At 39.2% G+C, this 26,981-nt stretch overlaps 1 protein-coding gene and 2 non-coding genes across 3 annotated transcripts in view; all 3 read right to left on the bottom strand.

The window, feature by feature from the left end:
* LOC147272180 (uncharacterized) overlaps positions 1–26,981 on the bottom strand; it is a 430,453-nt gene that overhangs the window by 66,119 nt on the left and 337,353 nt on the right. The window lies entirely within an intron of this gene.
* LOC147272195 (U1 spliceosomal RNA) lies at positions 20,994–21,157 on the bottom strand. Its single transcript, XR_015116915.1, has one exon. It is a non-coding gene; the product is annotated as a U1 spliceosomal RNA (small nuclear RNA).
* LOC147272194 (U2 spliceosomal RNA) lies at positions 21,700–21,890 on the bottom strand. Its single transcript, XR_015116447.1, has one exon. It is a non-coding gene; the product is annotated as a U2 spliceosomal RNA (small nuclear RNA).

The following is a 26,981-nucleotide window of genomic DNA, read 5'->3' as shown; positions in this document are numbered from 1 at the left end:
TTAAAATGATGCTAACAGTAATGTAGTGATAGTTGCTCATCAACTCAGTGATGCTTACAGTAATGTAGTAAGTGTTTCGAATAACCTCAAAGTGATGGTGACAGTCATGTAGTAAGAGTTGCTACGAACCTCAAAATAATGCGACAGTGATGTCGGAAGAATTGGTAATGATCTCAAAATGATGCGACAGTGACGTAGTAAGAAATGCTAATGAACTCAAGATGATGCTAACAGTAATGGAGTGAAACTTTCGAATAACCTCAAAGTGATGCTGACAGTCATGTAGTAAGTGTTGCTACGAACCTCAAAATAATGCGACAGTAATGTAGTAAAAGTTGCTACGAACCTCAAAATATTGCGACAGTGATGTCGGAAGAATTGCTAATGAACTCAAAATGATGCTAACAGTAATGTAGTGATAGTTGCTAAGAAACTCAGTGATGCTTGAAGTAATGTAGAAAGAGTTTCTAACAACCTCAAAGTGATGCTGATAGTAATTTAGTAAGAGTTGCTAATGAACTCAATTTAATGCTACAGTGATGTCGTGAGAATTGCTCAACAACTCAAAATGATGCTAACAGTAATGTAGTGAAAGTTGCTAAAAAACTCAAAGTGATGCTGACAATAATGTAGTAAAAGTTGCTACGAATCTCAAAATAATGCAACAATAATGTAGTAAAAGTTGCTACGAACCTCAAAATATTGCGACAGTCATGTAGTAAAAGTTAATACGAACCTCAAAATATTGCGACAGTGATGTCGGAAGAACTGCTAATGAACTCAAAACGATGCGAACAGTAATGAAGTGATAGTTGCTAATCAACTCAGTGATGCTGACAGTAATGTATTAAGTGTTTCGAACAACCTCAAAGTGATGCTGACAGTCATGTGGTAAGAGTTGCTACGAACCTCAAAATAATGCGACAGTAATGTTGTAAAAGTTGCTACGAACCTCAAAATATTGCGACAGTTATGTCGGAAGAATTGCTAATGAACTCAAAATGATGCTAAAAGTAATGTAGTGATAGTTGCTAATCAAGTCAGTGATGCTTACAGTAATGTAGTAAGTGTTTCGAATAACCTCAAAGTGATGCTGACAGTCATGTAGTAAGAGTTGCTACGAACCTCAAAATAATGTGACAGTGATGTCAGAAGAATTGTTAATGATCTGAAAATGATGCGACAGTGATGTAGTAAGAATTGCTAGTGAACTCAAAATGATGCTAACAGTAATGGAGTGAAACTTTCGAATAACCTCAAAGTGATGCTGACAGTCATGTAGTAAGTGTTGCTACGAACCTCAAAATAATGCAACAGTAATGTAGTAAAAGTTGCTACGAACCTCAAAATATTGCGACAGTCATGTAGTAAAAGTTAATACGAACCTCAAAATATTGCGACTGATGTCGGAAGAACTGCTAATGAACTCAAAATGATGCTAACAGTAATGTAGTGATAGTTGCTAATCAACTCAGTGATGCTGACAGTAATGTAGTAAGTGTTTCGAACAACCTCAAAGTGATGCTGACAGTCATGTAGTAAGAGTTGCTACGAACCTCAAAATAATGTGACAGTGATGTCAGAAGAATTGTTAATGATCTGAAAATGATGCGACAGTGATGTAGTAAGAATTGCTAGTGAACTCAAAATGATGCTAACAGTAATGGAGTGAAACTTTCGAATAACCTCAAAGAGATGCTGACAGTCATGTAGTAAGAGTTGCTAAGAACCTCAAAATATTGCACGGGAATGTAGTAAAAGTTTCTACCAACCTCAAAATATTGCGACAGTGATGTCGGTAGAATTGCTAATGAACTTAAAATGATGCTAACAGTAATGTAGTGATAGTTGCTAATCAAGTCAGTGATGCTTACAGTAATGTAGTAAGTGTTTCGAATAACCTCAAAGTGATCCTGACAGTCATGTAGTAAGAGTTGCTAATGAACTCAATATAATGCCACAGTAATGGAGTAAAAGTTGCTACGAACCTCAAAATATTGCGACAGTGATGTCGGAAGAATTGCTAATGAACTTAAAATGATGCTAACAGTAATGTAGTGATAGTTGCTAATCAAGTCAGTGATGCTTACAGTAATGTAGTAAGTGTTTCGAATAACCTCAAAGTGATGCTGACAGTCATGTAGTAAGAGTTGCTAATGAACTCAATATAATGCCACAGTAATGGAGTAAAAGTTGCTACGAACCTCAAAATATTGCGACAGTGATGTCGGAAGAATTGCTAATGAACTTAAAATGATGCTAACAGTAATGTAGTGATAGTTGCTCATCAACTCAGTGATGCTTACAGTAATGTAGTAAGTGTTTCGAATAACCTCAAAGTGATGGTGACAGTCATGTAGTAAGAGTTGCTACGAACCTCAAAATAATGCGACAGTGATGTCGGAAGAATTGCTAATGATCTCAAAATGATGCGACAGTGACGTAGTAAGAAATGCTAATGAACTCAACATGATGCTAACAGTAATGGAGTGAAAGTTTCGAATAACCTCAAAGTGATGCTGACAGTCATGTAGTAAGTGTTGCTACGAACCTCAAAATAATGCGACAGTAATGTAGTAAAAGTTGCTACGAACCTCAAAATATTGCGACAGTGATGTCGGAAGAATTGCTAATGAACTCAAAATGATGCTAACAGTAAAGTAGTGATAGTTGCTAAGAAACTCAGTGATGCTTGAAGTAATGTAGAAAGAGTTTCTAACAACCTCAAAGTGATGCTGACAGTCATTTAGTAAGAGTTGCTAATGAACTCAATTTAATGCTACAGTGATGTCGTGAGAATTGCTCAACAACTCAAAATGATGCTAACAGTAATGTAGTGATAGTTGCTAAAAAACTCAAAGTGATGCTGACAATAATGTAGAAAAAGTTGCTACGAACCTCAAAATAATGCAACAATAATGTAGTAAAAGTTGCTACGAACCTCAAAATATTGCGACAGTCATGTAGTAAAAGTTAATACGAACCTCAAAATATTGCGACAGTGATGTCGGAAGAACTGCTAATGAACTCAAAACGATGCGAACAGTAATGAAGTGATAGTTGCTAATCAACTCAGTGATGCTGACAGTAATGTATTAAGTGTTTCGAACAACCTTAAAGTGATGCTGACAGTCATGTGGTAAGAGTTGCTACGAACCTCAAAATAATGCGACAGTAATGTTGTAAAAGTTGCTACGAACCTCAAAATATTGCGACAGTTATGTCGGAAGAATTGCTAATGAACTCAAAATGATGCTAAAAGTAATGTAGTGATAGTTGCTAATCAAGTCAGTGATGCTTACAGTAATGTAGTAAGTGTTTCGAATAACCTCAAAGTGATGCTGACAGTCATGTAGTAAGAGTTGCTACGAACCTCAAAATAATGTGACAGTGATGTCAGAAGAATTGTTAATGATCTGAAAATGATGCGACAGTGATGTAGTAAGAATTGCTAGTGAACTCAAAATGATGCTAACAGTAATGGAGTGAAACTTTCAAATAACCTCAAAGTGATGCTGACAGTCATGTAGTAAGTGTTGCTACGAACCTCAAAATAATGCAACAGTAATGTAGTAAAAGTTGCTACGAACCTCAAAATATTGCGACAGTCATGGAGTAAAAGTTAATACGAACCTCAAAATATTGCGACAGTGATGTCGGAAGAACTGCTAATGAACTCAAAATGATGCTAACGGTAATGTAGTGATAGTTGCTAATCAACTCAGTGATGCTGACAGTAATGTAGTAAGTGTTTCGAACAACCTCAAAGTGATGCTGACAGTCATGTAGTAAGAGTTGCTACGAACCTCAAAATAATGTGACAGTGATGTCAGAAGAATTGTTAATGATCTGAAAATGATGCGACAGTGATGTAGTAAGAATTGCTAGTGAACTCAAAATGATGCTAACAGTAATGGAGTGAAAGTTTCGAATAACCTCAAAGAGATGCTGACAGTCATGTAGTAAGAGTTGCTACGAACCTCAAAATATTGCACGGGAATGTAGTAAAAGTTGCTACGAACCTCAAAATATTGCGACAGTGATGTCGGAAGAATTGCTAATGAACTTAAAATGATGCTAACAGTAATGTAGTGATAGTTGCTAATCAAGTAAGTGATGCTTACAGTCATGTAGTAAGTGTTTCGAAGAACCTCAAAGTGATGCTGACAGTCATGTAGTAAGAGTTGCTAAGAACCTCAAAATATTGCACGGGAATGTAGTAAAAGTTGCTACGAACCTCAAAATATTGCGACAGTGATGTCGGAAGAATTGCTAATGAACTTAAATTGATGCTAACAGTAATGTAGTGATAGTTGCTAATCAAGTCAGTGATGCTTACAGTAATGTAGTAAGAGTTGCTAATGAACTTAAAATGATGCTAACAGTAATGTAGTGATAGTTGCTAATCAAGTCAGTGATGCTTACAGTAATGTAGTAAGTGTTTCGAATGACCTCAAACTGATCCTGACAGTCATGTAGTAAGACTTGCTAATGAACTCAATATAATGCCACAATTGCTCAACAACTTAAAATGATGCTAACAGTAATGGAGTGAAAGTTTCGAATAACCTCAAAGAGATGCTGACAGTCATGTAGTAAGAGTTGCTTCGAACCTAAAATAATGCGACAGTAATGTAGTAAAAGTTGCTACGAACGTCAAAATATTGCGACAGTGATGTCGGAAGAATTGCTAATGAACTCAAAATGATGCTAAAAGTAATGTAGTGATAGTTGCGAATCAAGTCAGTAATGCTTTTAGTAATGTAGTAAGTGTTTCGAAGAACCTCAAAGTGATGCTGACAGTCATGTAGTAAGAGTTGCTAAGAACCTCAAAATATTGCACGGGAATGTAGTAAAAGTGGCTACGAACCTCAAAATATTGCGACAGTGATGTCGGAAGAATTGCTAATGAACTTAAAATGATGCTAACAGTAATGTAGTGATAGTTGCTAATCAAGTCAGTGATGCTTACAGTAATGTAGTAAGTGTTTCGAAGAACCTCAAAGTGATGCTGACAGTCATGTAGTAAGAGTTGCTACGAACCTCAAAATATTGCACGGGAATGTAGTAAAAGTTGCTACATACCTCAAAATATTGCGACAGTGATGTCGGAAGAATTGCTAATGAACTCAAGATGATGCTAACAGTAATGGAGTGAAACTTTCGAATAACCTCAAAGTGATGCTGACAGTCATGTAGTAAGTGTTGCTACGAACCTCAAAATAATGCGACAGTAATGTAGTAAAAGTTGCAACGAACCTCAAAATATTGCGACAGTGATGTCGGAAGAATTGCTAATGAACTCAAAATGATGCTAACAGTAATGTAGTGATAGTTGCTAAGAAACTCAGTGATGCTTGAAGTAATGTAGAAAGAGTTTCTAACAACCTCAAAGTGATGCTGACAGTAATTTAGTAAGAGTTGCTAATGAACTCAATTTAATGCTACAGTGATGTCGTGAGAATTGCTCAACAACTCAAAATGATGCTAACAGTAATGTAGTGATAGTTGCTAAAAAACTCAAAGTAATGCTGACAATAATGTAGTAAAAGTTGCTACGAACCTCAAAATAATGCAACAATAATGTAGTAAAAGTTGCTACGAACCTCAAAATATTGCGACAGTCATGTAGTAAAAGTTAATACGAACCTCAAAATATTGCGACAGTGATGTCGGAAGAACTGCGAATGAACTCAAAATGATGCGAACAGTAATGAAGTGATAGTTGCTAATCAACTCAGTGATGCTGACAGTAATGTATTAAGTGTTTCGAACAACCTCAAAGTGATGCTGACAGTCATGTAGTAAGAGTTGCTACGAACCTCAAAATAATGCGACAGTAATGTTGTAAAAGTTGCTACGAACCTCAAAATATTGCGACAGTGATGTCGGAAGAATTGCTAATGAACTCAAAATGATGCTAAAAGTAATGTAGTGATAGTTGCTAATCAAGTCAGTGATGCTTACAGTAATGTAGTAAGTGTTTCGAATAACCTCAAAGTGATGCTGACAGTCATGTAGTAAGAGTTGCTACGAACCTCAAAATAATGTGACAGTGATGTCAGAAGAATTGTTAATGATCTGAAAATGATGCGACAGTGATGTAGTAAGAATTGCTAGTGAACTCAAAATGATGCTAACAGTAATGGAGTGAAAGTTTCGAATAACCTCAAAGAGATGCTGACAGTCATGTAGTAAGAGTTGCTACGAACCTCAAAATAATGCGACAGTAATGTAGTAAAAGTTGCTACGAACCTCAAAATATTGCGACAGTGATGTCGGAAGAATTGCTAATGAACTCAAAATGATGCTAACAGTAATGTAGTGATAGTTGCTAATCAAGTCAGTGATGCTTACAGTAATGTAGTAAGTGTTTCGAATAACCTCAAAGTGATGCTGACAGTCATGTAGTAAGAGTTGCTAATGAACTTAAAATGATGCTAACAGTAATGTAGTGATAGTTGCTAATCAAGTCAGTGATGCTTACAGTAATGTAGTAAGTGTTTCGAATAACCTCAAAGTGATCCTGACAGTCATGTAGTAAGACTTGCTAATGAACTCAATATAATGCCACAGTAATGGAGTAAAAGTTGCTACGAACCTCAAAATATTGCGACAGTGATGTCGGAAGAATTGCTAATGAACTCAAAATGATGCTAAAAGTAATGTAGTGATAGTTGCGAATCAAGTCAGTAATGCTTTCAGTAATGTAGTAAGTGTTTCGAAGAACCTCAAAGTGATGCTGACAGTCATGTAGTAAGAGTTGCTAAGAACCTCAAAATATTGGACGGGAATGTAGTAAAAGTTGCTACGAACCTCAAAATATTGCGACAGTGATGTCGGAAGAATTGCTAATGAACTTAAAATGATGCTAACAGTAATGTAGTGATAGTTGCTAATCAAGTCAGTGATGCTTACAGTAATGTAGTAAGTGTTTCGAAGAACCTCAAAGTGATGCTGACAGTCATGTAGTAAGAGTTGCTAAGAACCTAAAAATATTGCACGGGAATGTAGTAAAAGTTGCTGAGAACCTCAAAATATTGCGACAGTGATGTCGGAAGAATTGCTAATGAACTTAAAATGATGCTAACAGTAATGTAGTGATAGTTGCTAATCAAGTCAGTGATGCTTACAGTAATGTAGTAAGTGTTTCGAATAACCTCAAAGTGATGCTGACAGTCATGTAGTAAGAGTTGCTAATGAACTTAAAATGATGCTAACAGTAATGTAGTGATAGTTGCTAATCAAGTCAGTGATGCTGACAGTAATGTAGTAAGTGTTTCAAATAACCTCAAAGTGATCCTGACAGTCATGTAGTAAGAGTTGCTAATGAACTCAATATAATGCCACAGTAATGGAGTAAAAGTTGCTACGAACCCCAAAATATTGCGACAGTGATGTCGGAAGAATTGCTAATGAACTTAAAATGATGCTAACAGTAATGTAGTGATAGTTGCTAATCAAGTCAGTGATGCTTACAATAATGTAGTAAGTGTTTCGAATAACCTCAAAGTGATGGTGACAGTCATGTAGTAAGAGTTGCTACGAACCTCAAAATAATGCGACAGTGATGTCGGAAGAATTGCTAATGATCTCAAAATGATGCTACAGTGACGTAGTAAGAAATGCTAATGAACTCAAGATGATGCTAACAGTAATGGAGTGAAACTTTCGAATAACCTCAAAGTGATGCTGACAGTCATGTAGTAAGTGTTGCTACGAACCTCAAAATAATGCGACAGTAATGTAGTAAAAGTTGCTACGAACCTCAAAATATTGCGACAGTGATGTCGGAAGAATTGCGAATGAACTCAAAATGATGCTAACAGTAATGTAGTGATAGTTGCTAAGAAACTCAGTGATGCTTAAAGTAATGTAGAAAGAGTTTCTAACAACCTCAAAGTGATGCTGACAGTCATTTAGTAAAAGTTGCTAATGAACTCAATTTAATGCTACAGTGATGTCGTGAGAATTGCTCAACAACTCAAAATGATGCTAACAGTAATGGAGTGAAAGTTTCGAATAACCTCAAAGAGATGCTGACAGTCATGTAGTAAGAGTTACTTCGAACCTAAAATAATGCGACAGTAATGTAGTAAAAGTTGCTACGAACCTCAAAATATTGCGACAGTGATGTCGGAAGAATTGCTAATGAACTCAAAATGATGCTAAAAGTAATGTAGTGAGAGTTGCGAATCAAGTCAGTAATGCTTACAGTAATGTAGTAAGTGTTTCGAAGAACCTCAAAGTGATGCTGACAGTCATGTAGTAAGAGTTGCTAAGAACCTCAAAATATTGCACGGGAATGCAGTAAAAGTTGCTACGAACCTCAAAATATTGCGACAGTGATGTCGGAAGAATTGCTAATGAACTCAAAATGATGCTAACAGTAATGTAGTGATAGTTGCTAAAAAACTCAAAGTGATGCTGACAATAATGTAGTAAAAGTTGCTACGAACCTCAAAATAATGCAACAATAATGTAGTAAAAGTTGCTACGAACCTCAAAATATTGCGACAGTCATGTAGTAAAAGTTAATACGAACCTCAAAATATTGCGACAGTGATGTCGGAAGAACTGCTAATGAACTCAAAATGATGCTAACAGTAATGAAGTGATAGTTGCTAATCAACTCAGTGATGCTGACAGTAATGTAGTAAGTGTTTCGAACAACTTCAAAGTGATGCTGACAGTCATGTAGTAAGAGTTGCTACGAACCTCAAAATAATGTGACAGTGATGTCAGAAGAATTGTTAATGATCTGAAAATGATGCGACAGTGATGTAGTAAGAATTGCTAGTGAACTCAAAATGATGCTAACAGTAATGGAGTGAAAGTTTCGAATAACCTCAAAGAGATGCTGACAGTCATGTAGTAAGAGTTGCTACGAACCTCAAAATAATGCGACAGTAATGTAGTAAAAGTTGCTACGAACCTCAAAATATTGCGACAGTGATGTCGGAAGAATTGCTAATGATCTCAAAATGATGCGACAGTGACGTAGTAAGAATTGCTAATGAACTCAAAATGATGCTAACAGTAATGGAGTGAACGTTTCGAATAACCTCAAAGTGATGCTGACAGTCATGTAGTAAGTGTTGCTACAAACCTTAAAAAAATGGGACAGTAATGTAGTAAAAGTTGCTACGAACCTCAAAATATTGCGACAGTGATGTCTGAAGAATTGCTAATAAACTCAAGATGATGCAAACAGTAATGTAGTGATAGTTGCTAAGAAACTCAGTGATGCTTACAGTAATGTAGTAAGTGTTTCAAACAACCTCAAAGTGATGCTGACAGTCATTTCGTAAGAGTTGCTAATGAACTCAATTAAATGCTACAGTGATGTCGTGAGAATTGCTCATGAACTCAAAATGATGCTAACAGTAATGTAGTGATAGTTGCTAATAAACTCAAAGTGATGCTGACAGTAATGTATTAAGAGTTGCTACGAACCTGAAAATAATGCAACAAAAATGTAGTAAGAGTTGCTACGAACCTCAAAATATTGCGAAAGTGATGTCGGAAGAACTGCTAATGATCTCAAAATGATGTGAAAGTGATGTAGTAAGAATTGCTAATGAACTCAAAATGATGCTAACAGTAATGGAGTGAAAGTTTCGAATAACCTCAAAGTGATGCTGACAGTCATGTAGTAAGTGTTGCTACGAACCTCAAAATAATGCGACAGTAATGTAGTAAAAGTTGCTACGAACCTCAAAATATTGCGACAGTTATGTCGGAAGAATTGCTAATGAACTCAAAATGATGCTAAAAGTAATGTAGTGATAGTTGCTAATCAAGTCAGTGATGCTTACAGTAATGTAGTAAGTGTTTAGAATAACCTCAAAGTGATGCTGACAGTCATGTAGTAAGAGTTGCTACGAACCTCAAAATAATACGACAGTGATGTCGGAAGAATTGCTAAAGATCTCAAAATGATGCGACAGTGATTTAGAAAAAAGTGCTCATGAACTCAAAATGATGCTAACAGTAATGGAGTGAACGTTACGAATAACCTCAAAGTGATGCTGACAGTCTTGTACAAAGAGTTGCTACGAACCTCAAAATAATGAGACAGTGATGTCGGAAGAATTGCTAATGATCTCAAAATGATGCGACAGTGATGTAGTAAGAATTGCTAATGAACTCAAAATGATGCTAACAGTAATGGAGTGAAACTTTCGAAAAACCTCAAAATGATGCTGACAGTCATGGAGTAAGTGTTGCTACAAACCTCAAAATAATGCGACAGTAATGTAGTAAAAGTTGCTACGAACCTCAAAATATTGCGACAGTGATGTCGGAAGAATTGCTAATGAACTCAAGATGATGCTAACAGTAATGCAGTGATAGTTGCTAAGAAACTCAGTGATGCTTAAAGTAATGTGGAAAGAGTTTCTAACAACCTCAAAGTGATGCTGACAGTCATTTAGTAAGAGTTGCTAATGAACTCAATTTAATGCTACAGTGATGTCGTGAGAATTGCTCAACAACTCAAAATGATGCTAACAGTAATGTAGTGATAGTTGCTAAAAAACTCAAAGTGATGCTGAAAATAATGTAGTAAAAGTTGCTACGAACCTCAAAATAATGCAACAATAATGTAGTAAAAGTTGCTACGAACCTCAAAATATTGCAACAGTCATGTAGTAAAAGTTAATACGAACCTCAAAATATTGCGACAGTGATGTCGGAAGAACTGCTAATGAACTCAAAATGATGCTAACAGTAATGAAGTGATAGTTGCTAATCAACTCAGTGATGCTGACAGTAATGTAGTAAGTGTTTCGAACAACCTCAAAGTGATGCTGACAGTCATGTAGTAAGAGTTGCTACGAACCTCAAAATAATGTGACAGTGATGTCAGAAGAATTGTTAATGATCTGAAAATGATGCGACAGTGATGTAGTAAGAATTGCTAGTGAACTAAAAAATGATGCTAACAGTAATGGAGTGAAAGTTTCGAATAACCTCAAAGAGATGCTGACAGTCATGTAGTAAGAGTTGCTACGAACCTCAAAATAATGCGACAGTAATGTAGTAAAAGTTGCTAGGAACCTCAAAATATTGCGACAGTGATGTCGGAAGAATTGCTAATGAACTTAAAATGATGCGAACAGTAATGTAGTGATAGTTGCTCATCAACTCAGTGATGCTTACAGTAATGTAGTAAGTGTTTCGAATAACCTCAAAGTGATGGTGAATGTCATGTAGTAAGAGTTGCTACGAACCTCAAAATAATGCGACAGTGATGTCGGAAGAATTGCTAAATATCTCAAAATGATGCGACAGTGACGTAGTAAGAAATGCTAATGAACTCAAAATGATGCTAACAGTAATGGAGTGAAAGTTTCGAATAACCTCAAAGTGATGCTGACAGTCATGTAGTAAGTGTTGCTACGAACCTCAAAATATTGCGACAGTGATGTCGGAAGCATTTCGAATAAACTCAAAATGATGCTAACAGTAATGTAGTGATAGTTGCTAATAAACTCAAAGAGATGCTGACAGTCATGTAGTAAGAGTTGCTACGAACCTTAAAATAATGCAACAATAATGTAGTAAGAGTTGCTACGAACCTCAAAATATTGCGACAGTGATGTCAGAAGAATTGCTAATGAACTCAAAAGGATGCTAACAGTTATGTAGTGATAGTTGCTAATCAACTCAGTGATGCTTACAGTAATGTAGTAAGTGTTTCGAATAACCTCAAAGTGATGGTGACAGTCATGTAGTAAGAGTTGCTACGAACCTCAAAATAATGCGACAGTGATGTCGGAAGAATTGCTAATGATCTCAAAATGATGCGACAGTGACGTAGTAAGAAATGCTAATGAACTCAAGATGATGCTAACAGTAATGGAGTGAAACTTTCGAATAACCTCAAAGTGATGCTGACAGTCATGTAGTAAGTGTTGCTACGAACCTCAAAATAATGCGACAGTAATGTAGTCAAAGTTGCTACGAACCTCAAAATATTGCGACAGTGATGTCGGAAAAATTGCTAATGAACTCAAAATGATGCTAAAAGTAATGTAGTGATAGTTGCTAAGAAACTCAGTGATGCTTAAAGTAATGTAGAAAGAGTTTCTAACAACCTCAAAGTGATGCTGACAGTCATTTAGTAAGAGTTGCTAATGAACTCAATTTAATGCTACAGTGATGTCGTGAGAATTGCTCAACAACTCAAAATGATGCTAACAGTAATGTAGTGATAGTTGCTAAAAAACTCAAAGTGATGCTGACAATAATGTAGTAAAAGTTGCTACGAACCTCAAAATAATGCAAAAATAATGTAGTAAAAGTTGCTACGAACCTCAAAATATTGCAACAGTCATGTAGTAAAAGTTAATACGAACCTCAAAATATTGCGACAGTGATGTCGGAAGAACTGCTAATGAACTCAAAATGATGCTAACAGTAATGAAGTGATAGTTGCTAATCAACTCAGTGATGCTGACAGTAATGTAGTAAGTGTTTCGAACAACCTCAAAGTGATGCTGACAGTCATGTAGTAAGAGTTGCTACGAACCTCAAAATAATGTGACAGTGATGTCAGAAGAATTGTTAATGATCTGAAAATGATGCGACAGTGATGTAGTAAGAATTGCTAGTGAACTAAAAAATGATGCTAACAGTAATGGAGTGAAAGTTTCGAATAACCTCAAAGAGATGCTGACAGTCATGTAGTAAGAGTTGCTACGAACCTCAAAATAATGCGACAGTAATGTAGTAAAAGTTGCTACGAACCTCAAAATATTGCGACAGTGATGTCGGAAGAATTGCTAATGAACTTAAAATGATGCGAACAGTAATGTAGTGATAGTTGCTCATCAACTCAGTGATGCTTACAGTAATGTAGTAAGTGTTTCGAATAACCTCAAAGTGATGGTGAATGTCATGTAGTAAGAGTTGCTACGAACCTCAAAATAATGCGACAGTGATGTCGGAAGAATTGCTAAATATCTCAAAATGATGCGACAGTGACGTAGTAAGAAATGCTAATGAACTCAAAATGATGCTAACAGTAATGGAGTGAAAGTTTCCAATAACCTCAAAGTGATGCTGACAGTCATGTAGTAAGTGTTGCTACGAACCTTAAAATAATGCAACAATAATGTAGTAAGAGTTGCTACGAACCTCAAAATAATGTGACAGTGATGTCAGAAGAATTGCTCAAAAACTCAAAATGATGCCAACAGTAATGTAGTGATAGTTGCTAATAAACTCAAAGTGATGCTGACAGTAATGTAGTAAGAGTTGCTACGAACCTCAAAATACTGCGACAGTGATGTCGGAAGAATTGCTAATGAACTCAAAATGATGCTAACAGTAATGTAGTGATAGTTGCTCATCAATTCAGTGATGCTTACAGTTATGTAGTAAGTGTTTCGAATAACCTCAAAGTGATGCTGACAGTCAAGTACTAAGAGTTGCTACGAACCTCAAAATAATGCGACAGTAATGTAGTAAAAGTTGCTACGAACCTCAAAATATTGCGACAGTGATGTCGGAAGAATTGCTAATGAACTCAAAATGATGCTAACAGTAATGTAGTGATAGTTGCTAATCAACTCAGTGATGCTGACAGTAATGTAGTAAGAGTTTCGAACAACCTCAAAGTGATGCTGAGAGTCATTTAGTAAGAGTTGCTAATGAACTCAATTTAATGCTACAGTGATGTCGTGAGAATTGCTCAACAACTCAAAATGATGCTAACAGTAATGTAGTGATAGTTGCTAATAAACTCAAAGTGATGCTGACAGTAATGTAGTAAGAGTTGCTACCAACCTTAAAATAATGCAACAATAATGTAGTAAGAGTTGCTACGAACCTCAAAATATTGTGACAGTGATGTCAGAAGAATTGCTAATGATCTCAAAATGATGCGACAGTGATGTAGTAAGAATTGCTAATGAACTCAAAATGATGCTAACAGTAATGGAGTGAAACTTTCGAATAACCTCAAAGTGATGCTGACAGTCAGGTAGTAAGAGTTGCTACGAACCTCAAAATAATGCGACAGTAATGTTGTAAAAGTTAATAAGAACCTCAAAATATTGCGACAGTGATGTTGGAAGAACTGCGAATGAACTCAAAATGATGCTAACAGTAATGGAGTGAAACTTTCGAATAACCTCAAAGTGATGCTTACAGTCATGTCGTAAGTGTTGCTACAAACCTCAAAATAATGTGACAGTCATGTAGTAAAAGTTGCTACGAACCTCAAAATATTGCGACAGTGATGTCGGAAGAATTGCTAATGAACTAAAGATGATGCTAACAGTAACGTACCGATAGTTGCTAAGAAACTCAGTGATGTTTAAAGTAATGTAGTAAGAGTTTCGAACAACCTCAAAGTGATGCTGACAGTCATTTAGTAAGAGTTGCTAATGAACTCATTTCAACGCTACAGTGATGTCGTGAGAATTGCTCATTAACTCAAAATGATGCTAACAGTAATGTAGTGATAGTTGCAAATAAACTCAAAGTGATGCTGACAGTCATGTAGTAAGAGTTGCTAGGAACCTTAAAATAATGCGACAGTAATGTAGTAAAAGTTGCTACGAACCTCAACATATTGCGACAGTGATGTCGGAAGAATTGCTCATGAACCCAAAAAGATGCTAACAGTAATGGAGTGAACGTTTCGAATAACCTCAAAGTGATGCTGACAGTCTTGTACTAAGTGTTGCTACGAACATCAAAATAATGCGACAGTGATGTCAGAAGAATTGCGAATGATCTCAAAATGATGCGACAGTGATGTAGTAAGAATTGCTAATGACCTCAAAATGATGCTAACAGTAATGGAGTGAAACTTTCGAATAACCTCAAAGTGATGCTTACAGTCATGTAGTAAGAGTTGCTCCGAACCTTAAAATAATGCAACAATAATGTAGTAAGAGTTGCAACGAACCTAAAAATATTGCGACAGTGATGTCGGAAGAATTGCTAATGATCTCAAAATGATGCGACAGTGATGTATTACGAATTGCTAATGGACTCAAAATGATGCAAAAGTAATGTAGTGATAGTTGCTAATCAACTCAGTGATGCTGAGAGTAATGCAGTAAGTGTTTCGAATAACCTCAAAGTGATGCTGACAGTCACGTAGTAAGTGTTGCTACGAACCTCAAAAAATGCGACAGTAATGTAGTAAAAGTTTCTACGAACCTCAAAATATTGCGACAGTGATGTCGGAATAATTGCTAATGAACTAAAGATGATGCTAACAGTAATGTACCGATAGTTGCTAAGAAACTCAGTGATGTTTAAAGTAATGTAGTAAGAGTTTCGAACAACCTCAAAGTGATGCTGAAAGTCATTTAGTAAGAGTTGCTAATGAACTCAATTCAACGCTACAGTGATGTCGTGAGAATTGCTGAACAACTCAAAATGATGCTAACAGTAATGTAGTGATAGTTGCAAATAAACTCAAAGTGATGCTGACAGTCATGTAGTAAGAGTTGCTAGGAACCTTAAAATAATGCGACAGTAATGTAGTAAAAGTTGCTACGAACCTCAACATATTGCGAAAGTGATGTCGGAAGAATTGCTCATGAACTCAAAATGATGCTAACAGTAATGGAGTGAACGTTTCGAATAACCTCAAAGTGATGCTGACAGTCTTGTACAAAGAGTTGCTACGAACCTCAAAATAATGCGACAGTGATGTCGGAAGAATTGCTAATGATCTCAAAATGATGCGACAGTGATGTAGTAAGAATTGCTAATGAACTCAAAATGATGCTAACAGTAATGGAGTGAACGTTTCGAATATCCTCAAAGTGATGCTGACAGTCATGTAGTAAGTGTTGCTATAAAACCTCAAAATAATGCGAAAGTAATGTCGTAAAAGTTGCTACGAACCTCAAAATATTGCGACAGTGATGTCGGAAGAATCGCTAATGAACTCAAGATGATGCTAACAGTAATGTAGTGAAAGTTGCTAAGAAACTCAGTGATGCTTACAGTAATGTAGTAAGAGTTTCGAACAACCTCAAAGTGATGCTGACAGTCATTTAATAAGATTTGCTAATGAACTCAATTCAATGCTACAGTGATGTCGTGAGAATTGCTCATGAACTCAAAATGATGCGAACAGTAATGTAGTGATAGTTGCTAATAAACTCAAAGTGATGCTGAAAGTAATGTAGTAAGAGTTGCTACGAACCTTAAAATAATGCAACAATAATGTAGTAAGAGTTGCTAATGAACTCAATTCAATGCTACAGTGATGTCGTGAGAATTGCTCATGAACTCAAAATGATGCGAACAGTAATGTAGTGATAGTTGCTAATAACCTCAAAGTGATGCTGACAGTCATGTAGTAAGAGTTGCTACGAACCTCAAAATAATGTGACGGTGATGTCAGAAGAATTGCTAATGATCTCAAAATGATGCGACAGTGATTTAGTAAGAATTGCTAATGAAATCAAAATGATGCTAACAGTAATGGAGTGAACGTTTCGAATAACCTCAAAGTGATGCTGACAGTCATGTACTAAGAGTTGCTACGAACCTCAAAATAATGCGACAGTAATGCAGTAAAAGTTGCTACGAACCTCAAAATATTGCGACAGTGATGTCAGAAGAATTGCAAATGATCTCAAAATGATGCGACAGTGATATAGTAAGAATTGCTAATGAACTCAAAATGATGTTAACAGTAATGGAGTAAAAGTTTCGAATAACCTGAAAGTGATGCTGACAGTCATGTAGTAAGTGTTTCGAATAACCTCAAAGTGATGCTGACAGTCATGTACTAAGAGTTGCTACGATCCTCAAAATAATGCGACAGTAATGTAGTAAAAGTTGCGACGAACCTCAAAATATTGCGACAGTGATGTCGGAAGAATTGCTAATGAACTCAAAATGATGCTAACAGTAATGTAGTGATAGTTGCTAATCAACTCAGTGGTGCTAACAGTAATGTAGTAAGTGTTTCGAATAACCTCAAAGTGATGCTGACAGTCATGTAGTAAGAGTTGCTACGAACCTCAAAATAATGCGACAGTGATGTAGTAAGAATTGCTAATGAACTCAAAATGATGATAACAGTAATGGAGTGAAACTTTCGAAGAACCTCAAAGTGATCCTGACAGTCATGTAGTAAGAGTTGCTACGAACCTTAAAATAATGCAACAATAATGTAGACAGAGTTGCTACGAACCTCAAAATATTGCGACAGTGATGTCGGAAGAATTGCTAATGAACTCAAAATGATGCTAACAGTAATGTAGTGATAGTTGCTAATCAACTCAGTGATGCTTACAGTAATGTAGTAAGTGTTTCGAATAACCTCAAAGTGATGCTGACAGTCACGTACTAAGAGTTGCTACGAACCTCAAAATAATGCGACAGTAATGTAGTAAAAGTTGCTACGAACCTCAAAATATTGCGACAGTGATGTCGGAAGAATCGCTAATGAACTCAAGATGATGCTAACAGTAATGTAGTGAAAGTTGCTAAGAAACTCAGTGATGCTGACAGTAATGTAGTAAGAGTTTCGAACAACCTCAAAGTGATGCTGAGATTCATTTAGTAAGAGTTGCTAATGAACTCAATTTAATGCTACAGTGATGTCGTGAGAATTGCTGAACAACTCAAAATGATGCTAACAGTAATGTAGTGATAGTTGCAAATAAACTCAAAGTGATGCTGACAGTAATGTAGTAAGAGTTGCTACCAACCTTAAAATAATGCAACAATAATGTAGTAAGAGTTGCTACGAACCTCAAAATATTGTGACAGTGATGTCAGAAGAATTGCTAAAGATCTCAAAATGATGCGACAGTGATGTCAGAAGAATTGCTAATGAACTCAAAATGATGCTCACAGTAATGGAGTGAACGTTTCGAATAATCTCAAAGTGATGCTGACAGTCATGTACTAAGAGTTGCGACAAACCTCAAAATAATGCGACAGTAATGTAGTAAAAGTTGCTACGAACCTCAAAATATTGCGACAGTAATGTCGGAAGAATTGCTAATGAACGTAAAATGATGCTAACAGTAATGTAGTGATAGTTGCTAATCAAGTCAGTGATGCTTGCAGTAATGTAGTAAGTGTTTCGAATAACCTCAAAGTGATGCTGACAGTCATTTAGTAAGAGTTGCGAATGAACTCAATTCAATGCTACAGTGATGTTGTGAGAATTGCTCATTAATTCAAAATGATGCAAAAAGTAATGTAGTGATAGTTGCTAATAAACTCAAAGTGATGCTGACAGTAATGTAGTAAGAGTTGCTACGGTCCTTAAAATAATGCAACAATAATGTAGTAAGAGTTGCTACGAACCTCAAAATAATGTGACAGTAATGTAGTAAAAGTTAATACGAACCTCAAAATATTGCGACAGTGATGTCGGAAGAATTGCTAATGAACTCAAAATGATGCTAACAGTAATGTAGTGATAGTTGCTAATCAAGTCAGTGATGCTTACAGTCATGTAGTAAGTGTTTCGAATAACCTCAAAGTGATGCTGACAGTCATGTAGGAAGAGTTGCTACGAACCTCAAAATAATGCGACAGTGATGTCGGAAGAATTGCTAATGAACTCAAAATGATGCTAACAGTAATGGAGTGATAGTTGCTAATTAACTCAGTGATGCTTACAGTAATGTAGTAAGTGTTTCCAACAACCTAAAAGTGATGCTGTCAGTCATGTAGTAACAGTTGCTTCTAACCTCAAAATGATGCTAACAGTAATGTAGTGATAGTTGCTAATAAACTCAGTGATGCTTACAGTCATGTAGTAAGAGTTGCTACGAACCTCAAAATAATGCAAGAATAATGTAGTAAGAGTTGCTAAAAACCACAAAATAATGCGACTGTGATGTCGGAAGAATTGCTCATGATCTCAAAATGATGCGACGGTAATCTAGTAAGAGCTGCTAATAAATTCAAAATGATGCTAACAGTAATGTAGTGAAAGTTTCGAATAACCTCAAAGTGATGCTGACAGTCATGTGGTTAGAGTTTCGAGTAACCTAAAAATGATGCGGACAGTAATGTATTAAGAGTTACTAATAACCTCAAAATAATGCGACAGTGATTTCAGAAAAATTTCTAATGAACTCAAAATGATGCTAACAGTAACGTAGTGATAGTTGCTAATAAACTCAGTGGTACTTACAATAATGTAGTAAGAGTTTCAAACTCCCTCAAAATGATGCTGACAGTCATGTAGTAAGAGTTGCTACTAAACTCAAAATAATGCGACAGTGATGTCGGAAGAGTTGCTAATGAACTCAAAATGATGCTACAGTGATGTAGTAAGAGATGCTAAAAAACTAAAAATGATGCTGACGGTAATGTAGGAAGAGTTGAAACTAACGTTAAAATTATGCTACACTGTTGTCATAAGAATTGCTAATACACTCAAAATGATGCTTACAGTAATGTAGTAAGTGTTTCGAACTACCTCAAAGTGATGCTGACAGTCATGTAGTCAGAGTTGCTACGAACCTCAAAATAATGCGACAGTGATGTTGGAAGTATTGCTAATGAACTCAAAATGATGCTAACTGTAATGGAATGAAAGTTTCGAATGGCCTCAAAGTGATGCTGACAGTCATGTAGTAAGAGTTGCTACAAAACTCAAAATAATGCGACAGCGATGTCGGAAGAATTGCTAATAAACTCAAAATGATGCTGACGGAAATCTAGTAAGAGCTGCTAATGATCTCAAACTGATGCTACAGTGATGTTGTAAGAATTGCTAATGATATCAAAATGATGTGACGGTCATGTAGTAAGAATTGCTAATGAACTCAAAATAATGCCAACAGTAATGTAGCGATAGTTGCTAATAAACTCAGTGATGCTTACAGTAATGTCGTAAGTGTTTCGAACTACCTCAAAGTGATGCTGACAGTCATGTAGTAAGAGTTGCTACGAACCTCAAAATAATGCGACAGTGATGTCGGAAGAACTGCTAAGGAACTCAAAATGATGCTAACTGTAATGTCGTGAAAGTTTCGAATAACCTCAAAGTGATGCTGACAGTCATGCAGTAAGAGTTGCTACGAACCTCAAAATAATGCGACAGTGATGTCAGAAGAATTGCTAATGATCTCAAAATGATGCGACAGTGATGTAGTGAAAGTTTCGAATAACCTCAAAGTGATGCTGACAGTCACCTGGTTAGAGTTGCGAGTAACCTAAAAATGATGCTGAGAGTAATGTAGTAAGAGTTGCTAATAACCTCAAAATAATGCTACAGTGATGTCGGAAGAATTGTTAATGAACTCAAAGTGATGCTGACAGTCATGTAGTGATAGTTGCTAATAAACTCAGTTATGCTTACAGTAACGTAGTAAGTGTTTTGAACAACCTCAAAGTGAAGCTGACAGTCATGTAGTAAGAGTTGCTACTAACCTCAAAATTATACTACGGTGATGTCGTAAGAATTGCTAATGATCTCAAAATGATGCTACAGTGATGCCGGAAGAATTGCTAATGAATTCAAGAATGATGCTGACAGTAATGTAGTGATAGTTGCTAATAAACTCAAAGTGATGCTGACAGTAATTTATGAAGAGTTGCTAAAAACCTTAAAATAATGACACAGTAATGTAGTAAGAGTTGCTATGAAACTAAAAATAATGCGACAGTGATGTAAGAAGAATTGCTAATGATCTGAGATGAGAGTCAGGGTTTTCCAAGTTGATCTCCTCCCACGCATGAATTCTCTGGTATCATTCCACTTACTGCGAAGACGAGCCGTGGATGTATTGTCCTGAGCTCAGGGCTTGTCAGATACCATGACCCTCAACTAAATGTGGCAGAAACCCTGCCCTCTTCATTTAGGGCTGGAAGGTGTGAGAGATACTGGGAGCTCATCGAGGCTACGTCCTCCGCGGTCTCCTCAGGCTGGCCAGCACAAGAGGAGACCGCCAACTGGCCGGGACAGGCGGTCACCGTTGTTGTTGTTGCCGCCGTGGTCGGCCTTTCTTTCTTTCTTTCCTTTTTTCACACGATCACAGGGGAGAGCGCGGACGCAGTCCCCCACTGTCAGAAATTATGCAGTTGAGATTCCCACATTTGGGGAATTCACCAGGGTCAGCAGAGCCCCAGTGCAATGGCTGAGCCTCACCCGGGGAGAACCACCTTGCTGATCATGGTATCTCCCCTGCCAGGTAAGTATGACTCGCTGAGCTTAGGAACAGACATGAGCTCCAGGGACACAGCCTTCTGACTGACAGGCAGGGAGGCCGACACAGCGCCTGATCTTTCCTACCTTGTGCCAATCTGCCGCGTGCGCAGCCCCCTTTGTTTCTCACAACGATGCCGGATGTCGGATATCCCAAGCCCGGGAAGCTCAGGCACATTGAAGGTTCAGGTCTTTCAGAGTGCATTCCAAAGCCTTTTGGGAAAGGCTCCGAGAGCAGTGCCGTCAGCGGACCTCCATCCTTATCTGGAGTGCAAACGGAGCCACAACTTGACGCCCAGCGGCAGCGCGGGCGGAAATCCAGCCCCGGCCTCATGTGCAGCACTCGAGAGTTGGCCTGAAGAGCACGGGATTTGCTCCTGACAAAAGGGGAGGGGCCCGCACTGTTCCTGGAAGGCCATTGCGGCCGCAGGCTGAGGAAAAGCTGCAGTGCAGGAGGAGAACCCTGGTCCGGCTTTGGGTGGAGCAGGTGAGCGAGTGCCTGGCGGAGGCTTGTTTTATTTCTGACGAGAAATGCGGGGTATTGCACCACTCCTGGAAACACTGCAATACCAGGTTGATCCGTGGAATGGACGAAGCAAGCTCCCGTTCCATCTCCCTGTTCCAAAAAGCTATTTAATACATGGTTCCCGGATAGGGAACGTACCAGATATTAAACTGATAAGAACAGATACTACACTTGATCTTAGCCAAAAGGCCGAGAAGCGATGCCTGTCAGCCACCCGACGTGAGAGCCAGCACCCCCGGTACAGCCAATCCCGGCCGCGGCTGTGGGCAGGAACTGCAACATTTTGGGTGGCGACACAAAATGCAGTGCCATAAACACTGCATCTGGCGCACTGGTTGTCCCCACTGCTATCCAAAGCAAAGGCAATCGGTGCCTTCACCCTGCTATGCTAGTGGGGCGACTCAAAGTAAAACAAAGCGGTGTTCAAAGCCACGAGCCAGCGACTCATCCTGGAGTCGGGGTTTTCCAAGTTGATCTCCTCCCACGCATGAATTCTCTGGTATCATTCCACTTACTGCGAAGACGAGCCGTGGATGTATTGTCCTGAGCCCAGGGCTTGTCAGATACCATGACCCTCAACTAAATGTGGCAGAAACCCTGCCCTCTTCATTTAGGGCTGGAAGGTGTGAGAGATACTGGGAGCTCATCGAGGCTACGTCCTCCGCGGTCTCCTCAGGCTGGCCAGCACAAGAGGAGACCGCCAACTGGCCGGGACAGGCGGTCACCGTTGTTGTTGTTGCCGCCGTGGTCGGCCTTTCTTTCTTTCTTTCCTTTTTTCACACGATCACAGGGGAGAGCGCGACAACAGACACGCTTATCGTCCAACAGGAAGGTAGCATGTCGGGGATGAGACACGCTTATCGTCCAACAGGAAGTTAGCATGTCGGGGATGAGACACGCTTATCGTCCAACAGGAAGTTAGCATGTCGGGGATGAGACACGCTTATCGTCCAACAGGAAGTTAGCATGTCGGGGATGAGACACGCTTATCGTCCAACAGGAAGTTAGCATGTCGGGGATGAGACACGCTTATCGTCCAACAGGAAGTTAGCATGTCGGGGATGAGACACGCTTATCGTCCAACAGGAAGTTAGCATGTCAGGGATGAGACACGCTTATTGTCCAACAGGAAGTTAGCATGTCAGGGATGAGACACCCTGATAGTCCAACAGGAAGTTAGCATCTCCATGGTTCCCTTGACCAGAAGCCAGTGGGATCGTTCCATTCTGACATCTTGATTGACATTTGTCCTTCTCTTAGCTAAATAGCTGGCAATCATTTGAAAAAAACCTTGATTTACTTTTTGTATTTTGATCTTCAGCTCATTTGCATACTTTTGTTAAAATTCTCCCCTTTTTGTCTTTTTTTTCTGCTGTTTTTAGCACAAAGTCCACCTGGTGCCTAAAGACCAGTTCAGCATGGACTACGTTGAACCTTCAGTCCGCTGCATCAGCACCCATGGACGGTTCCCCCCTGACAGGAGGATTCTGGTGAGGAATATTAGTGGGACAGCGCTCTTGTTAGAACGGTTCTGATCCACCTTCCTCCCCCTGTAGCTCCTCCTGTGTCCCCTCAGCGCTCTTGTTAGAACGGTTCTGATCCACCTTCCCTCCCCCTGTAGCTCCTCCTGTGTCCCCTCAGAGCTCTTGTTAGAACGGTTCTGATCCACCTTCCCTCCCCCTGTAGCTCCTCCTGTGTCCCCTCAGCGCTCTTGTTAGATCGGTTCTGATCCACCTTCCCTCCCCCTGTAGCTCCTCCTGTGTCCCCTCAGCGCTCTTGTTAGAACGGTTCTGATCCACCTTCCCTCCCCCTGTAGCTCCTCCTGTGTCCCCTCAGCGCTCTTGTTAGAAGGGTTCTGATCCACCTTCCCTCCCCCTGTAGCTCCTCCTGTGTCCCCTCAGCGCTCTTGTTAGAAGGGTTCTGATCCACCTTCCCTCCCCCTGTAGCTCCTCCTGTGTCCCCTCAGCGGTCTTGTTAGAAGGGTTCTGATCCACCTTCCCTCCCCCGTAGCTCCTCCTGTGTCCCCTCAGAGCTCTTGTTAGAAGGGTTCTGATCCACCTTCCCTCCCCCTGTAGCTCCTCCTGTGTCCCCTCATGTTTCCAAACTCCCTCCCACTGGCTGGTGCTGAAGGAGGGCCAGAGCTCCTCCTACAGGAGCCCATCCTGGCCTCCCCCGCTGCAGCTCCTCCACTGACCTCCCACCAGAGAGATGAGCCCCCTGGTTCAGAGGTGACAGACCACCTCTGGGAGCAGACAACAGAGACCACATCAGGCTGGACTCCGTGCAGGTACGGAGGCTGACGGCTGCTGAGTGAGTGAGTTTACGACGCTCCCACCACTGCTGCTGGATTGATTTCACACATCTGGAATATTTAGATTTATTCTGGGTCAACATCTGCATCTGTTGAAGTCCTCAGTCTCCATGCAGGTGGTGTTGTTCCAGATAAAAGGTCTCAATAACAGCATCACTCCAGGTGAAACCATTCCAAAGAAGGCTAAGTGGAGCTGGCATATCAGCCCCCAATGGAAGCCTGCTGCTGCTGCCAAGCTCTCCATGTCATCATGGAAAAGTTGATTGTTCAACTCAATGTTTTTCCCATTGGGAGGAGATTTGTTGTTCCACCATGAAGTCTTTTCTGGTGATGAGTTTGTGTGTTGTAGTAGCATGAAGATATCTTGTTATCATGATCAACTCATCTGGCCTGGTGGAAGAACGCTGCTGTGTTTGGATTCAGACGAGTCAAATCTGAACCAGGGACTTGTAGTTTTATCCTCGGTCTCTGGACTCATAAAATGGAGACCGGCCCAGTTTGACACTTTTGAACTCCTTCATGATGTTCAAATCTCATGACTGAGATTCGTGATTGGAAACATCGGCGGTTCAGGAAAGAAAACATGTACCATTGAACATCGCTCTCATCCTTCTACTCAGAAGGCTGCGGTGGACTCCACCGTGTCCAGGCTTTGGGCAGATACGTCTTCATCCTCCACCACCACCAGCCGCTCCACCCCACCCACCCTGTGCAGGTCTACATTACCAGGGTCGGATCTGGCAGGGTGGAGGATCTTTGATTCATCTTAGCTTTCCTGCTCCGGCTGTTTGAGAAACATTCAAATGGAGATGGTTGTTTGTGTCTTTCAGGCCACGCCAACGCCTCCTTCTGTCCCCACGCTTACGGCTGCCGAAACGTGGCGTTGTCTGAAAACCAGATCATTCTGGATGTGCCGGACCACCAGGTCCTCCTCACCTGCAGGTTCCTGCAGGCAGAGCACTGTGGTGGTAGGTTTCCTGCTCCTCTGCTGGACTGATACCCTCTCCCTTTCCCCACACGTATCTGCTGTTTCTACTCTGTGCCTCCTTCTCCTCTGTCAGGCCTGGACTTCTTCCTTCTGTCTCTCCAGGATCACGTCCTGGTGGTGCCTGAGAGCAGCTCCAGCTCCAGCTCCCTGAACCAAGAACCACTGGAGAAATCTGACCACTTCATCAGCAACTGTGGCCTCAACAGCTTTCATGTCAAGTCGGTGTCTCTCAGCCTGAGTTGGTCCATGTTCTGTATCCCTGAATGTTCTTGAGGAACTAAACTGGGCCTGACTGGGACGCTTCTGTCTGCTCAGATTTGGGTTGTGAATGCATTCAGATGTCATTTACAAGCATTGGAACTGAAGACCTGAGCCTCAAGAATATTTAGTTCTTGATTTACTTTCTCTTGCAGGGTTTCATTTTGTGCTAATTTTCCTTTGAAGATCTTTGTTTTTTTGTTCTCCTTCCATTTAGCAAGTTTGGCTAAGAACCTTTTCCCCACTAAACTAATTTTCCTAAAATGTCTCGCTAACGTTTCCTTTTTCTCTGTCGTCCCTCCTGTCCTTCGTCTCCATTCTGTCTCAGCTCAGCTGTGTCTCTTGGGCTCTCTTCAACAACGGCGCCCTGCCTTGTGCCTGCCATGAGGTTGGAGCTGAGAGTGAAACCTGCGAGTCATTTGGTGGTCGGTGTCGCTGCAGGCCCCACGTGATTGGCCGAGACTGCTCCATGTGGGCCGCGGGCTGCTGGGGATTCCCCACTGCAGACGTGAGTGTCAGATTGGATGAATGATGAGTAATAAGGGCTTTTAATGATGAGTGAGAGGACGGACCAAACCAACCTGTCCAACCATCAGAGGACAGTTTGTTGTTCTAGTTTCAACTCTTACTACATTACTGTTAGCATCATTTTGGGATCATTAGCAATTCTTACTACATCACTGTAGCATTATTTTTAGGTAACTCGCAACTTTCACTACATTACTGTTAGCATCATTTCGAGTTCATTAGCAATTCTTATTACATCACTGTCGCATCATTTTGAGATCATCAGCAATTCTTACGACATCATTGTCGCATCATTTTGAGATCATTAGCAAATCTTCTGACATCACTGTTGCATTATTTTGAGGTTCGTAGCAACTCTTACTACATGACTGTCAGCATCACTTTGAGGTTATTCAAAACTTTCACTACATTACTGTTCGCATCATTTTGAGTTTATTTGCAATTCTTCCGACATCACTGTAGCATTATTTTGAGGTTATAAGCAACTCTTACTACATTAGTGTTGCATTATTTTAAGATTCGTAGCAACTCTTCCTACATGACTGTCAGCATCACTTTGAGGTTATTCGAAACTTTCACTACATTACAGTTAGCATCATTTTGAGTTCATTACAATTCTTACTACGTCACTGTCGCATCATTTTGAGATCATTAGCAATTCTTCCAAAAATCACTGGCGCATTATTTTGAGGTTCGTAGCAACTCTTACTACATTATTGTTGCATTATTTTAAGGTTCGTAGCAACTCTTCCTACATGACTGTCAGCATCACTTTGAGGTTATTCGAAACTTTCACTCCATTACTGTTAGCATCATTTTGAGTTCATTAGCAATTCTTACTACATCACTGTCACATCATTTTGAGATCATTAGCAATTCTTCCGACATCACTGTCGCAATATTTTGAGGTTCGTAGCAACTCTTACTACATTACTGTTGCATTATTTTGAGGTTAGTAGCAACTCTAACTACATGACTGTCAGCATCACTTTGAGGTTGTTCGAAACACTGACTAAATTACTGTAAGCATCACAGAGTTGATTAGCAAATATCACTACATTACTGTGAGCATCATTTTGAGTTCATTAGCAATTCTTACGACATCACTGTAGCATCATTTTGAGGTTAGTTTCAACTCTTTCTACATTACCGTTAGCATCATTTTTAGTTTATTAGCAATTCTTCTGACATCACTGTCGCATCATTT

Source organism: Aulostomus chinensis, chromosome 1 (genome assembly GCF_037954235.1).
Source record: "Aulostomus chinensis isolate RoL2024-O1b breed Wild chromosome 1, RoL_Achi_v1.0, whole genome shotgun sequence".
NCBI lineage: Eukaryota > Metazoa > Chordata > Actinopteri > Syngnathiformes > Aulostomidae > Aulostomus > Aulostomus chinensis.
This window is presented reverse-complemented; position numbering and strand designations above follow the sequence as displayed.